This window comes from Olea europaea, chromosome 1, assembly GCF_002742605.1.
Source record: "Olea europaea var. sylvestris chromosome 1, O_europaea_v1, whole genome shotgun sequence".
In the NCBI taxonomy this organism is placed as follows: domain Eukaryota; kingdom Viridiplantae; phylum Streptophyta; class Magnoliopsida; order Lamiales; family Oleaceae; genus Olea; species Olea europaea.
The window spans coordinates 17,107,148-17,124,251 of record NC_036237.1 but is presented as its reverse complement, the minus strand read 5'-3'; positions in this window follow the sequence as shown (position 1 = coordinate 17,124,251).

The following is a 17,104-nucleotide window of genomic DNA, read 5'->3' as shown; positions in this document are numbered from 1 at the left end:
GCGAACCTATTTACTCTTGGTGTTTGGGGCCTTTGCCGAAAATAATGAGAAAAGTTACCATTTTTTATTGAAAATAAAATTGTGAGAACAAAAAACATTAACACAATTTATATAACTTTAGTGCCTTTGTACAACAAGATAGAAATTGTTACAAATTGATTTTTCTGAAATGTAAAATGGATTTATTGTCTCGTGATTAAAATATTACAAAAGATTTTGATTATCGATCCACTTGGAATTTTTCCTAGACTTGTATGTTTTCTCATATAGTTCTTATGATTTTTCATGGACCTTGGGTCCTTATTTATAGAAAATTTTGGTAATCACCCTTCACTATATTAAACTCAAAGTTTAACCCAAAAAAAAAAAAAAAATCCAAAAAATAAGTGATCACATTTGTGACCTCATATAAAATATTGTGATCTATAATTTAAATTAAAAAGGTCACGGCCATATATTAGACAATTGATTGGTCACATTCATATATTAAATGCTTGTTTGGTAAGGATTTTGATAATTGATTTTTTGACCTTTAGAGATAAAACGGGTCCTATCTGTGAAAGAAGAATTCGAAAATGACGATTGGAATAGTAAAATAACGGTCAAAAAATTGATTTTAATTCATTTTTAAACTGTACCAAACAAGCTTTAAGTAACAAATCATACAAAATCACGATCAAATAACCACACAATTTATGGATATCAAATGCGTATCAAGTCACAAATTATACAATTAAATCACGAAATTATTTATTAATCATAAATCATGTAATTAATTGGTCACAATACCTACACTTCTCACACTATCTCACCATACCCTACATCATCGACAACCCTTGAAAGAAAAAAGAGGGAGATTGAGAAGACTATGCTCGTCAAACCACTCCACCACTTCATGTCACCACACCCATCCCACCTATCCCTCACCTCTAGATCTATAGCTGTCGGACCATCGTGTTATTATGGGCCTACCAACGATTGGTTGGATAAAGTTCACAAGCGTACGAGATCATTGACAAGTAATAGAATTGATAAGTTGAGTTATCGTCCCGCAATGAATAATTGCTAACTATAGTTTATCAATTTCTATCAATTTGATGTTAGTAACCCAAAAAAGATAAATGTGTTTTGATTTCCTCATCATGGTAATTGTACATATCACTTGTAAAAGAACTTGAAGACAATTTTCATGGTGTGATGCTGCAACTTTGTTTAGGGCAACATCAGAGGCTTATACTATAGCCGAATTTGAGTCCTACATGGCAGCTCTATGTAGTAAAAAGGAGGGCATCAAAGAGTACCTATTAGAAGAAGATTTTCATTATTGGACTAGGGCGCATTTTACCGAAATTTTATAATATCATGACTACGAATAATGCGAAATCTATAAATGGTTTGTTGAAGAGTGCTCGAGAACTTCCCATAATTGGTTTAATTAAATATATTTGTGGGATATTACAAAAGTGATTTTATGAAAGACGTGTGGAAGCAGAAAAATGTATGACCCAACTCATACCAACATTAGAGAAAAAGATGTGTGTGACATATAATAAGTCAAATGGATAGGAGGTAAATCAGGTATCTCCAGATATTTATCAAGTTGGTGACAATTTAGAACACTACTTTGTGAATTTGTACAAAATGACATGTACATGTAGAAGATTTGATCTGGATAAGTTCTCATGCCCGCATACAGTTGTTGCCGCAAGGTTTAAAGGAGATAACAGCTATAAACTATGTACCTCTTTTTACACTAGTATTTTTTGGAAGCAAGCTTATTCTACATTCGTATATCCTTTGCCAAACAAGGTCAAATGGAAAATTCCCAAGAATGTGATAGCCAGAGAAGTATTTCCACCATTGGCACGAAAACAAGGTGGGCGACCGTCATGAAAGAGGAAAAGGTAGGCGGAGAGATGCGTCGGCTCGTAAGTGCAGCAGGTACAAGAAAACTGGTCATATTCGATCCACTTGGATGGGCCAAGTAGCTAGTAGTGAACCTAAAGGTTGTAACACTATCGTGTCTTGTAACTTTACAATTTCGTACTTATTATTTCAACAATATGAAATGACTTATTAAATTTTGCAACCATTGCGTTATTAAAATATTTTTGTACCATTGGAATCAAATTAAAGTATTTCAGGTATTTATGTTCCATTTTCCCACAGTGAAGGCAAACTACGTTCATGCCGTTACAGTGGACATCAATGTCGTTCCAGTTCAAAAACTAGACAGATTAACATAATGAGTTAGAACTCGTTCCTGAGACACAAAACGATATGCACATCATTTCAATGTTTAATACACATTGTTTCTCTGATTTGCGTAATGACGTAGAACTTATTATGATCATACATAAGAACTTAGAAGTCATTTCAGTTGAAATTGATACTAAAACATGTTCGAACTTGATTTTGAGACACAAAATGACATGAATATCTTTTCAATGTTAAATACGTGCTGCTTCTCTGATTTGTGTAACGACGTAGAACTCGTTATGACCACACATAACGACTTCGAAGTCGTTTAAATTAAAATTGATATTAAAACGAGTCAGAACTCGTTCTTGAGATACAAAATGACATGCATATCATCTCAATATTAAATACACACTGCTTTTCTGATTTATGTAACGACGTAGAACTCGTTATCACCATACATAACGACTTTGAAGTCATTTCAGTTAAAATTCATACCAAAACGAGATCGAACCCGCTCTTGAGACACAAAATGACATTTACATCGTTTCAATGTTAAATACACACTGCTTCAGTGCATAAAAAGGCTTGGACGCATATCGTTTCTTCTCGTTTAGAAAGACATTGATATCGTTCTAGTCTAATCGTTTCTGAAACAATATCCATGGCGTTTCATTACAAACTTGATGAGATCAAAATCGTTTTAGCTAAAATAATAACTACAACGACATCGATATCATTTCTTCATACTTGAAACGATATTAGTATCGTTATACTTAAAAATGACGTTTTGACCATCGACGGCTATCGGCATACGTCCTACCATACGTATGATGATAAAAATAGGTCATCGAGCCAGTTTAATCTCACTCGAACGACACTATGGTAACATTTGTGATTTCATAGTTGTTTATCAGACTCGAGTTGTTTCGATAGAAACAGGGTATCGTCATTGTCCCTGTCAGGGCTATTCAAGCGGCCGAGGACGGTATGCCAAGCGGCTGAGGACAATCGAAACGTCGTTTTTAGGCATAACGATATGAATGTCGTTTAAATTTGAAGAAACGATACTAATGTCGTAGATATTATTTCACCTTAAACGGTTTCGAACTCGTCAAGTTTGTAATGAAATGACATTGACGAGGTTACATTATGTCACTGTTTTGTACATAACGATATATATGTCGTTTCTTTACAAGTTTTACGACTTCTAACTCGTTTCAATTCATATATCATCTAAAACGACCTCAAAGTCATTTCTTCAAAAACATAATGATATGTATATCGTTATGCCTAAAAACGATGTTCTGACCGTCCTCGATCATTCAACATACCTCAAACATGTGTATGACGATCGAAAGAGCGTATAAAGTGGGCTGGTAGCACTCGAATGGCCTTAAAAGGGCCAACGGAGATACCCTATTTCTGTCGAAGTATCCCGAGTATGATAGACAGCTATGGAATCATAAACGTTACCATAGTGTCGTTCGAATTAGATTGAACCAGCTCGATGACTTATTTTTATTGTTATACGTACAGTGAGACGTATGCCAGTGGCCATTGATGGTCGAAACGTCATTTTTAAGCATTACAATACTAATGTCGTTCCAAATATGAAGAAACGATACCGATGTCGTTGTAGTTATTATTTCATCTGAAATGATTTCGAACTCGTCAAATATATAATGAAATGACATGGATGTTGTTTCCGGAACGATTAGACTAGAATAATATCAATGTCGTTATGAACAAAAAGAAACGATATACACCCAAGCCTCTTTAAGCACTGAAACAGTGTGTATTTAATATTGAGACGATGTAACTGTCGTTTTGTGTCTCAAGAACGGGTTCAATATTGTTTTAGTATCAATTTTAACGGAAACGACTTCGAAATTGTTATGTATGGTCATAACAAGTTCTACATCGAGAAGCATTGTGTATTTAACATTGAAACGATATACATATTGTTTTATGTCTCAAAAACGTGTTCTAACTTTTTTTTTTTTTTTTTTTTTTTAATTTTTAATAAAAAAAAAAAAAAAAAAAAAAAATTTTTTTTTTTTTTTTTTTTTTTAATTTTTAATAAAAAAAAAAAAAAAAAAAAAAAATTTTTTTTTTTTTTTTTTTTTTTAATTTTTAATAAAAAAAAAAAAAAAAAAAAAAAATTTTTTTTTTTTTTTTTTTTTTTAATTTTTAATAAAAAAAAAAAAAAAAAAAAAAAATTTTTTTTTTTTTTTTTTTTTTTTTTTTATCAATTTTAACTAAAACGATTTTGAAGTCATTATGTGTGGTTATAACGAGTTCTAAGTCGTTACACAAATAAGAGAAGCAGTGTGTATTTAACATTGAAACGATATTCATGTCGTTTTGTGTCTCAGGAACGAGTTTGAACCTGTTTTAGTATTAATTTCAACTGAAATGACTTCGAAGTCGTTATGTATGATCATAACGAGTTCTACATCGTTTCGTAAATCAGAAAAACATTGTGTATTTAACATTGAAACGATATGTATGTCGTCTTATGTCTCGTGAATGAGTTCTAACTCGTTTTAGTTATTGTGGTCATAACGAGTTCTACATCGTTACGAAAATCAGAAAAACATTGTGTATTTAACATTGAAACGATATGTATGTCGTCTTGTATCTCGTGAATGAGTTCTAACTCATTTTAGTTATTGTGGTCATAACGAGTTCTACATCGTTACATAAATCAGAAAAACATTGTGTATTTAACATTGAAACGATATGTATGTCGTTTTGTGTCTCATGAACGAGTTCTAACTCGTTTTAGTTATCAATTTTAACTGAAACGACTTCGAAATCGTTATGTGTGGTCATAACGAGTTCTACATCGTTACGTAAATCAGAGAAGCAATGTGTATTTAACATTGAAACGATGTAAACATCGTTTTGTATCTTAAGAACGAGTTCGAACTCGTTTTAGTATTAATTTCAACTGAAACGAGTTCGAAGTCATTATGAAAGGTCATAACAAGTTCTACGTCATTACGTAAATTAGAGAAGCGGTGTGTATTTAATATTGAAATGATATGCATGTCGTTTTGTATCTCTGGAACGAGTTCGAACTCGTTTTAATGTCAATTTTAACTTAAACGATTTCGAAGTCATTATGTATGGTCATAACGAGTTCTACGTTATTACGAAAATAAGGACAGCAGTGTACATCTTACACTACAACGATATGACAATGGAAGACAATGGAAAATATGTAAGCTTGTACATGTAAAACTCAATAACTCGACATGAACAATATATAAACTTGAGAGTTATAGAAGGCAATGAAAAATATGTATAATGGAATTATATTCAAACTCCAAAGTAGCAGCTACTCCAATAAAAAGAACCAAGTCACTACATAATGTTTTGAAAATATAAAAAAAATAACAGCAAAGCACAATCGACGGCTCGAAATCCCAAGCCAACAACTCTGCAGCCAGATTTTTTCTCCATAATGGTACATAATTCGATCGAATTATATTTACGTCCATATTTGCTTGCAGAAATTCTATGTATTTGATAGCGAAAATTTCGCAATCGAATCTACAAAAAAATTGTAAAATTTTTGCATTAATTTTCAACACTCAAAATAATATGGTACTACTAATTATGAAATTAGTCATACGTACCAGTTCACTTGTTGGGGAACATCTTTCACGTTCACAAATTTGAATTTCTCTGTACTATATTTGCTTTCACTGGTGACACGAGATTTTATTATCAATGGAATAACCACATGTAGATGCAGAAAGTAAGCTTCCAACGCTGCCCTTCGAATGTGACCCTTCAGACTATCGAACATAAAAATGGTTCGTTTCTTCATGTTGACTTGAACTGTAAACCAATAGTCGCATGTCCAACAATGAATATACAAATATCTGTAGTACTTCCAAGGTTTACCTCACTCCAGAGTAGCCCCTCTCACGTAATTAATCAGACTCTTACTACATTTGAGCTCTTTACTCGATTGGCCATGTGCATTGACAACAAATTGATAGAAATAAGTGTCTAATATGCAACAGTTTTGCCGAAAATAAATTGGAAAATTTGGAAGCCCTTTCTCATATCTGGTATAGGACCTCATTCATAATCTACAAAAATAAGCTAATCAATTCAAACTGAATTCTTTTGTGACATTATTGTAAAATCATTAACGTTGGATTACTTACATTGTCATTAATCCAACCATCCTCATTTAAAAGATCTATCAAACTTTTTTCTTAAACATCATAAAAGCGCAAAGGTATAATTTAGATGTGCATACAACAAACTCAACACGAAGTTATATTTATGTAATATTGTCATTACTTTCACATGCACTTGCAACTATAGGTAATAATTTACCACGAAGATATAGTTTCCATCATTTTACAAAAAGTCTCAACCTTGACGGGATCCACTTCTCGATAAGGATCGTATACATCGATGTCTGATAACTTCTCCTCTTCATCGGGTCTGTGTAGGGAGAACACAATAAGTGCACTTTTCTCTTCGAACGATACCCTCGTCCTTTCGGTGAATCGTATCCCGCCTCATTGATTTGTACAATACCGCTTATATGTTGCAAGTAACAATAATTAGAAGTGGAAATTTTGTTTCATTTTGATATAAAGATGTAAAACTAAGCTTCGATTTAATTTTTACAAACCTTGCGTGATTCATTTGTATCCACATCATGATTCTCAGGCATCACAAAATCAGCGATACCTTTCTCCACGTCGGGATGGTCCTCCTCTAATATTATTTCTTTTCCAACACCCTCCTCGACCATTTTCATTTTCTTTCTTATCTATATCATTCCCAGATCCAGCTTCCTTTTCCAATTCCTTCCTTCCTTCCTACGTTTTCCCCTCTAACCTCTGCCTCTAACTTTGTGCCCTCCTCATGCGCTTCTACATTTCTTTCAACAGCAGGCACATCTCTCACATAATCAAATCCAGGCTCAACTTCCATCTTATTCACTCCTATATTTTTTCCTCTGACTTTGGATCCTCCTCAGGCAGATCTACCTTTCTTTCAACAGTAGGCACATCTGTCACATCATCAAACCCAGCCTCCTTTTCTAACCAACCCATCGGTTCATATTCTGGTACATAAGCTGTGCTACTAGTGGCATCATCAAATGCACTAGTCGCTAGATGGAATCGACCCGCTATAGCCAATTCAACTAACATGTGAACATTTTTCTCCACCCGATCAAGTCGAGTCATATGACTGCTTGTAGCCTTTCCTCAAGTTTTTTCATTTTCGTTCTCAATAAATCCACTATGTTGATATGTTGATCTCAAAACCACGCTGTGGTAGTTGAGCTGCTCTAGGAGACTCTTGGTGGTATGCATGATGTGGCTCGGCATCATGCCCAGCCTCCTCTCCTTTGAAATGGTGTGAAGCACTCTCATCTTCTTCCACGATCGATGTCAACTATCTCCAATAGACCTCTTTGAGTTCAGCTTTAGTGGGAATCAATGTAGAATTAACCTCCAACTGGAAATATTAAATCTGCAAATCATTAGTCATCCACTAATTTAATTCCATAATTTGTCCCCATTAAACTTTAAAAAAGGTAAATTTACCTCTTTCGATTTCAACACAATATCAATGGCGGTAGACGCTAACCACTTCGGCATTTCCCAAGCAACCATTCTTGGAATTACATCTAGATATTTTGTAGCAAACTTTATTCCCAAAATTGGAATCGCTTTGAATGCCCAAATCTATTATAAAACCGACATTAATATCTCATAACATAAATTTATATATACAAAATATTACAAGTCAAGTATATTGTTTATTCATACCATTATAGCGAGAGGAAAGCCGTGTAAAGAATACAGACAACGTGACTCTCCTCCGACATCGAAACTTTTCAATTTACCTCCTATCTCACGTCTGAATACATTTATCGTGTAGTCAAATGAAATATTCCCCCACGGATACTTCTCAAACCTGTCTAAATCATCCACTAAGTCCAACCACCATAAATCGATTAGATGTTTTCCCCCGGGGCCCACCAGACGTACGCCAATATTACGATCAATCCTAACTTATACTTGTCACTCTTTCTTTTCTTACAACATGCAAATGTATTGTAGACATCTCCCTTCGTAATCTTCCCCCTACTATTTTTAAAATATTCTTTTACAAATCAACACTCCACCCCCAAAGTCTTAACTATATTGCTCTCATCACCTGTATTTAACCAAGTTACTAAAACAAATTCTTCCAATCCAAACCTTGCTCATTTATCTCCTATCTTGAACCACACTTCTTCCTCTTTATTGGTCTTCATTTTTCGTAATAACAACTGATGGATGACCTGTGAAGCCAACCTTATATCCTTAAGTCTAAGCAGAGATCCAAAGCAGCTTTCTCGAAGCTTGCTTTTGTGATTTGTATCCAGCTAGTCATAGACATCCTGTACTATTTGGAGTCTACATCTTGTTGTAATAGTAGCGTCAATCTGAATATTCTCCATAGCACTGTAAATAATAAAACATGTACAAATATAATACAATTCAAAAACAAAATGGAGAATAAATATTTATTATCTACAAATATGATATAATTCAAAAACAAAATGGAGAAATTCTATATAAAAAGTATAAATATTGTTGGGGTTTACATCACCTTCCAAACAAATTGAACATATTTAGATTTACATTGCAGAAGAATAAAAACATGAGCCAACTTCCTAGTGTTCAATTTGGAGGGCCAAAGAATTTATTTAGGTGACCACAAAGTGGATATTTTAGGTACAAAAGTGGTAGCCTCAAACTAAGATCAAATCATGTAATTATGAGCAATCATTTCATTATTGCATTAGCCAACACCTCCTACACCTTTTTGTCAAATAAATATTTATTATCTACTTAACATGTATGCAACACTTCTATGCTTTTTGGTCCCACAATCACGTCAATTAAATTTGACATTAAATAAAAATGGATCACACTACAGCTTAAAGATATATGCAATTTGCAAAATGCATATCCCCGCAATAAAAATGCAGAAAGATTGAGAAAATGAGTGAGAGATGCGAAAGATTAAATACAAATCACATACGTGTCTTAAATTCATCAATGGCTTAAGCAAAAGATAAGGACTTGGGGGCAGAACCAGATACATGTTTATGGTAATAAGATTTTCTAATAGTTTCTTTTCTCTTGCATTCACCTCAACATTTAGTGCATCTAGGCATAGAATCCAAAGTCCAGTTACTCCAGTATATGATTGACAAGAATCGGGTGCACGCTCTATAAATCCAGGTCTCACTTGTTTTTGCAACAAAAATATTGATACATTAATAGTCCAAATCATATGTTCTAATATAAAAGGAATTAACATTAAGTCTATCAGTGAGATAAGGCATTTCCCCTTCTCCACAAAAAAACTCGAATTAAAACACATAAACACCAAATTCAGTAAGTAAAATTAGGTCAATCCAAGCACACAATAGTGATCATCACAAAGCTATAAAATCTACTAAGACAACTTAGAAACCCAGGTGAACAGTACCTAGTACAATGTCCAAGGATTTTTCACGTAAACGATAAATTATGTACTCGAAATTTGAAGGATGCTCCTTCAAAAATTGGTCTGTTAGATAGTGTTCGAGTTTCTGGTACTCCCTCAAATGGAGATTTCTCTTGCGTATGGAAGTGATAGTGGAGAAAAGAGAGGCCGCGCAATGGAGAAAAGATGGTTCGAATGTGAAATGGAAAAGAAAAGTTTGGGACTCTATTTTGGGAAAGAATGAGAAGGAACTACGTCGCTCCTTCTTTAATTTTGGGATCAACTGGAGGGGTATAGTAGTCTTTTTAAATATTTATATTTTATATTATTTTCAAAAATCTGGTCAAAGGCCTTTTGAACAAAAACCAATTGAAGGCAACCTTCTCAGCTCATTTATCCTTTAAAAATAAGGATGAAAAGAGAAAATGATTGAGTATTTTTGTTTTAATTTTTCAAACTGTCCAATCATACGTCGTCACGTGTCTCATTTGAATTTGAGTTTGAATGTGTAGCATGATTGAAATAATAATTCCGACCTAATTACTGAAATTAATACTTTAATAGGAGAATTTGAAGTAATTTTCCCTAGAAATTTAATCAGCAAATCTTTTGAAGTCGACCCTTTTAATGTTTACAAACTTGATTTCCAATCTGAGCACTGATTGCAACTATCTTTCCATTTAAAAGAAATAACACGAAGCCCATTTTGTAAATTAAAGGTATAAGTTCACATATCCACACCAAAATACAAATCTTCATATATTCATGAAAATTATGAGCAAAATTATTAAGCTTCATGATTAAACTCAAATTAGACATACGTATCTATAGATTCTTGGTAATTGAGGCCTTTGCAAAAAAATAAGGACAAACATTACCATGTTTTATTGAAAAATTCTAATAAATTAAGCTCCCTCATATAAAAATTTAAATAAATTTCCATCTTGCCATTGAAAAGAATTGACACCAATTAAGCTTATTTTGTAAATTAAAAGTATCTCAAGATTGTCGGTCACATGTCCTCACCAAAATAAAAATCTTCATGGTTTCAAGAAAATTACGAACAAAATTATTAAGCTTGATGTATATAAACTTGAATCAGATATCAACCAAATCAAGAAAGTCATGAAATTCCAAAGAAATTATGAAAATAAGAAAAGAAAAACAAATCACATTTTATAATTACACTTTTAAATTTTCTATAAAGATTTCAGAACACACAAATTTGAAGAGAATTTGATCCAGGAAATAGTTATTCTTTGGGTGATTAGCACAAAACGTCCCTACCTTTAGTTTTTTGGTGGATAACGTCCCTATCTTTACCATTTTTTGCGCAGAACGTCCTTCTGTCAATTCACCGTTAAAATGTTCCGTTAAATCAAATAAAATGGATCTTTTCTTTTTAAAATGCAGGGGTAATATCGTCCATCAACATTTTCTTCACTGTGTAATCTCTCCCGCCTCTTCATTTTACGCATAACCGACCCTTTCTCTGGACGAAGCGAAGGGGACGACGCTGTTTCTTCTTCCTACCCAACCATATTTTGTGCGCATTTCGGTTACCCTTTTTTCCTCTACGGTGATCACCCTCGTTGTCGCACAGTCGAAGCACGCTTGAGGCAATTTGAAGCGAGCGAAGGTAAGAGAAGTTTGGGCTTGGATTTTTATGATTTCAAGTTAGGGATTCGGCCTTTTTTCATGATTTGGTGTTTTAATTGAATTTTCTACTGCTTTATTATTGTTATGCAGGCAGAGAAGGACCCATTACAGAATGGAAGTCCGAAGCTGCCAAACTTGCTCCGTCTTCACCCGAAGCCGCTGAAGGAGATGAAATAGGCAGGGGTGAGTTACCACCCATTCCCAATTTTATCCTTACAAGTTATTGTGATTTGTGAATATGTGAAGAGATTTTGAAAAAAAAGCATTTTTGTGAGCATATGGGTTAAAATTTCTTACATATGGCCAATGGCAGGTATATGCTCCTTCCATGAGCAACATGTTACCTCCGATTTTGAGAGATCTTGGAGACAGTCCACCCATTTATGGTATAGTCTTACATCTATACATTTCTGCCTGCATTAATTTCTCCCAAAACTCCCCAATTTATTACTTGATATTGGTTTTCTAATTCCCTACCATTTGCATGCAGGTGCTAATTCTCCATATTTCACCGTTGAATTACACTACGGCGGCAAATTTTATGAAAAACCAAACAATTTGGTGTACGAAGGGGGCTATGTGGTTTTTATTGATTTCTTTTGTGCTGCGTTGTTTACGAAAGAGAATTTGATGAAATTCTTACGTGCAATTGGTGATGAAATATTGTTGGAGTTTTATTATAAGAAGCAAAGGATGAGTTTGGGAAAGGGGTTGACGAAATTGGAGAGTACAAGGGATATTGAGGAAATGCTTAAGAATAGGGAGGGCCATTCAACATTACACATATATGTCATAGCCCCAATGCAATCATATGCATTGCCGTTGCATGCGAATGAAGTTGATGATGACCAACCATTGGAAGGTTGTTATGTACCAATTGTTGAAGAGAACGAAGGAGCGGAGCCTGAAGTTGCTTGGTCAGATCAATTTTTTGAGGACAATGCTGAAGAGTTGTGGGCACAGTATGAGGAAAGTTTACAATATCACTATGATGCGAATCCAAATGTCGGTGATATGAGTGAGGGAGTGGAGGAAGTTGTAGTTGAAGATGTCAATGAAGAGCAAAGTGGGGGAGAGGAGGTTGAAAGGTTGGTAGAATCTGATTATGAGATGGAGCATGAGCCAGTAGCTACTGGTGAAGCAGGTAGTCAACGGGTTAATTTTGATTTCAGATTTGGTGTATCAGATACGCAGCAAGTTAGGGATTCAGATACTGATTATGGAGACTCCGATGAGTTAAAAAGCATTCAAAGTGAAGATGAGTGTACAACTTCAAGAAACAGAGCTTTTACTGATGCTTTCAATGTGAGGACAGATATGGAGGATCCAGAGTTTAGAATAGGTTGGTTGAAGATTTTCTTTACTACAAATTAAATGTATTTTGTAATTTATTTTATAGAATCAAAGGCCCTAATATTTTTTTATCATGCAGGTTTGGTATTCGAGTCGAAGGCTATCTTGAAGGCTGCAATCACTGCACATTCAGTTAATAAAAATCGAGAGATCAAATACAAGAAGGATGATTCATACAGACTGAGAGCCATATGTAAGGGGGATTGTCCATGGTTGTTATATGCTACAAAAGAGCATAACAAGACAAGCTTTGTGATTAAAACTTTTATCGAAGAGCATACTTGCCCTATGGTGTATAGGAACTTCAGAGTGAGCTCAACCTACCTGGCTGATAGGTACTTATCCGATTGGAGGGCTGAACCAAACATGTTTAATGTAATGGAGTTTGTAGATGACATATACAAGAAGGAGGCATACCTCGCAACTTATACTCCATCTATTTCCCCCATCACAGGTCCGGACTCATGGCCTAACCTAGGTTTCAAGCCCCTCGATCCACCATTATACACAAAAAGAGCTGGAAGGCCAAGAAAAAGCAGAAGAAAAGAGCCGAATGAAGCTTCTTCAAGTCAGGCTAAGAGGTTTAGAAAGTCTTCACGCAATGTAAATACTTCGGAGACAACTACAACAGCCACGTCAAGTCCAAGGAAGAGAGCGGGGTTGATAATGACATGCAGGAAATGTGGTGAACGAGGACACAATAGTAGGGGCTGCAGAAGGGCACCACCACCAGCACCAAATTAGTATTGCCAGATGAAATTTTTTTGCTTTTGGTTTAATGAATCACTGCACATGAATTGTATATGGTTTGGTTCATTCACTACCATAGTAATAGCTGTAGAATGCTGAATTGTATATGTTTTTGTTGATATTTTTGAACAGCTGGACAGAGATAGGCACCTTCTGATTATGTGACCTTTTCTCTTCTCCAAATTGGATATCCAGAAATGAGCACTCTTTAATTATTGTCTAGTACTCATTTTACTTAGTTTGGTTATTGAGCTTGGTTGTTGAGTGCTGATTTTACTACATTTTGTTATTGAACTTGGATGTTGAGTATTGGTTTTGCTTTGTTCGAACTGGGCGTTGCGGACGTTCAATTGCAGGGATAAGCACAATTGTATTTGGCTGCAGTTTAGACAGGTTGTTTAGCTCAAAATACGTAGGGACGGTTTGCACAATTTTTAACAAAGGTAGAGATGTTTTGCGCAAAAACATTGTAAAGGTAGGGATGTTTTGCGGGGATGTTTTGCGCAGGTACATTGTAAAGATAGGAATGTTTTGCGCAGGTACATTGTAAAGGTAGGGATGTTTTGCGCGAAGATAATATAAAGGTAGGGATTGTTATCACCAATTCAATTTTATGCTAAAATGGGGGAGAAAACACGTTCATATTTCATCATCTTCTCCACTCCATCATATGTATTATCCATTTACAGAATCATACTTTGATTGGCCTTCTCGTAAGCATAAAATAAGGATGGACATCTCATTTTTATTAACCACATATTCATTCTCTTCATATAGCATTCCAAAATGTTTTGAACAATTAGTATTACAGCAGCCATGAATATTTTCTATCAGAAATGCAGTCATTCTCACGTCATTTTCCCTAATTTATTGAATGAAATAATATTGTATAAGTTTTTTTTCATGTTACTTTACTTTTTTCTTGAACGTTTGAAGAAGAAAGAGGCGGGAGAGATTACACAGTGAAGAAAATGTTGATGGACGATATTACCCCTGCATTTTAAAAAGAAAAGATCCATTTTATTTGATTTAACGGAACATTTTAACTGTGAATTGATAGAAGGACGTTCTGCGCAAAAAATAGTAAAGGTAGGGACGTTATCCACCAAAAAACTAAAGGTAGGGACGTTATTCACAAAAACCTCCAAAGGTATGGACGTTTTGTGCTAATCACCCTTATTCTTTTATGGGTTATTGATTTGTACGATTAAAAGCTTTTAAAACTTTAGTATTTTAATTAATAAGCATAAATTTACTAAAACATTCATAGTTGACCAAAAATTAAAGATCCGATCAAATGTTGACTAATTTTCGAAATTTCAATTTGTGACACTCACGATATCAAACATTTTAAAAACTCTATCTGGATTCCAAATTAATAGAAATCATTAGTTTCTCCATTAATTGAACAAAAATTAAAGATCCTACTAAATGTTGACTCATTTTTAAAGGGTAAAAGGACAATTTTACATTTTTCATAAAAAAATAAAAATTAAATCAACAATAAAATAAAAACCACTATTCATCTTCTCCATTTACCCACCCCAAAACCAAAAACTCAAAAACACCATTGCCTGCTACCACCACCATCACCCACCTCGTCGCCTACAACCATCCGCCTGCTCAGATAGCATCAACATGGATAAGTCAACCCAGACCAGATCAGCAACTAGAGTAGTATCTATAGCCCGATCGAAGGATTCGAGGCAAAGAATAAGCTTCCCAAGATGCATAAGTTGCTGGGCAACGTGTAAGAGGAATGATTTGTGTAGCAAAATATAAGCCAGCCTAGACCAAATTAGCACCATCAAACAAATTACTAGGTGAAGGACTACGCACCTCTAGTTGGGGAAGCAAGATCAGATTTAGCCATAAGTGGCAAATCAAATTCAAGGGCTGCGATATACAAGCCAAGTGAAATAGCTCTTTTTGGGCAGTGTGAAAATTTTGGCACGAGCAAAGAACTTGGGGAAAGTGAGCAAGAATAAGCAAGTCTAACCCAGCATTCAAAGAAATGAAAATCATTCTCCTAACCCCCTTCTTTGCTGTCAAACTTAGTACTTGTTTGGTATTGATTTTACAAAGGAATTTTTTGACCGTTAGCTTAAAATGTGACTTATGAGTAAAGAGGTTAAAAAGACGGCGAACTGTGTTAAGTATCGACCAAAAAATTGATTTTTTGGCTTGAAAAATCAGCACCAAATAGCCACTTAATCTTAATTAGGATTGGAATCATAATCTTAATTGGAATTGGAATCATACTCATTTTTGAGTTTTTTTCAAGCTTTTGCATTTTCGTTAACAAAAGTTAACAATGTTTTGGGCGAAATCGAAGTGGAAGAATTTCTTCTACTAGCAAGGATCGTGGTGCAAAAATTAAGTGGATGATGGTGATGGTAGCAGGCGGCGGTGTTTTGGTGATTTTTGGTTTTGAGAGTGTGTAGTAGAGAAGATGAATGGTGTTTTTCCATTTTTTTATTTTTGATTTAATGCTTTTATTTTAGTTTTTTAATGAAAAATATGAACTTATCATTTTGCCCTTTAAAAATTAGTTAATATTTGGTCAAATCTTTGATTTTCGGTCAACTAACAAAGAAACTAACGGTATCTTTTAGTTTGGACTCTATATGCGAGTTTTTGAAATGTTTGGTAACGTGAGTGCTACAAATTAAAGGTTTTAGTCAAGTTTGCATAAAAGTTAAATGTTTAATATAATGGATACAATTTTTCCTAATGATAATAAAACGGTACATATTGTTAGAAGAATAATTCTATGGGTACAAGAAATACTCACAGAAGTCTTACAGAGTTTTGAATATGCTGACTTGGCACATAGAATTATTAATAATTTTTTAATTCGTTCACAATTTAACCTTAAAATTGGTTCCAAAGCCAAACCGGTTTGACCTTTAAAATGAACCCATCTTCATTTCCTACCAAATCATTTCCATTTTTCCCCAAATCACAAAGCAAGAGAAAAATCGCAGCTCTTCATCATCGAATTTGTGGTCCTCCATCATCGGTTGACATTTGGACCACTGATTGGCGCGCACCATCGGACCTAGTACGAGGAAGGCAGCCCACCAAAACCTATCGTGGAAATAGCATTTGAAGACGACAGTCGAATCGTAGACAAAGGTAGTTTGCTTCTTGGTTTTAAATTAGCTAGCTCATACATTGAATTAGCAATTGATCCAAAGATTAGATTATGGAAAATGGTTGCTCCTTGCTTCTAAATAGGGTAGTTTATACATGAAATTTTGAGAATCCAACCTTTTTCCTTATTTCGTTTCAGCAATTTATTGTGGAAAGCTTGTTGAATTTGATACTACCATTTTCGTTCTCTGTTTATATGTTATTTTGGGTCGAGCCTTCATTTATTGCCTTTGTGTCCTTTTCTTAAAATGCAAAGCATACTGCATCTTTGTTGAGCTCTAATGAGTGTATTAGATCTTTTTTGTTCAATACTAGAGGAATATATGATGTGCAAGGATAGTTAAAACGGATCTTAGAATTAGTTAGGCATTATCTAACATGTGGATACTTGAACATTTGATTAGTTATGGCCTCGGGGGGGGGGGGGGGGGGGGGTTTTGGGGGGGAAAAAAAAAAA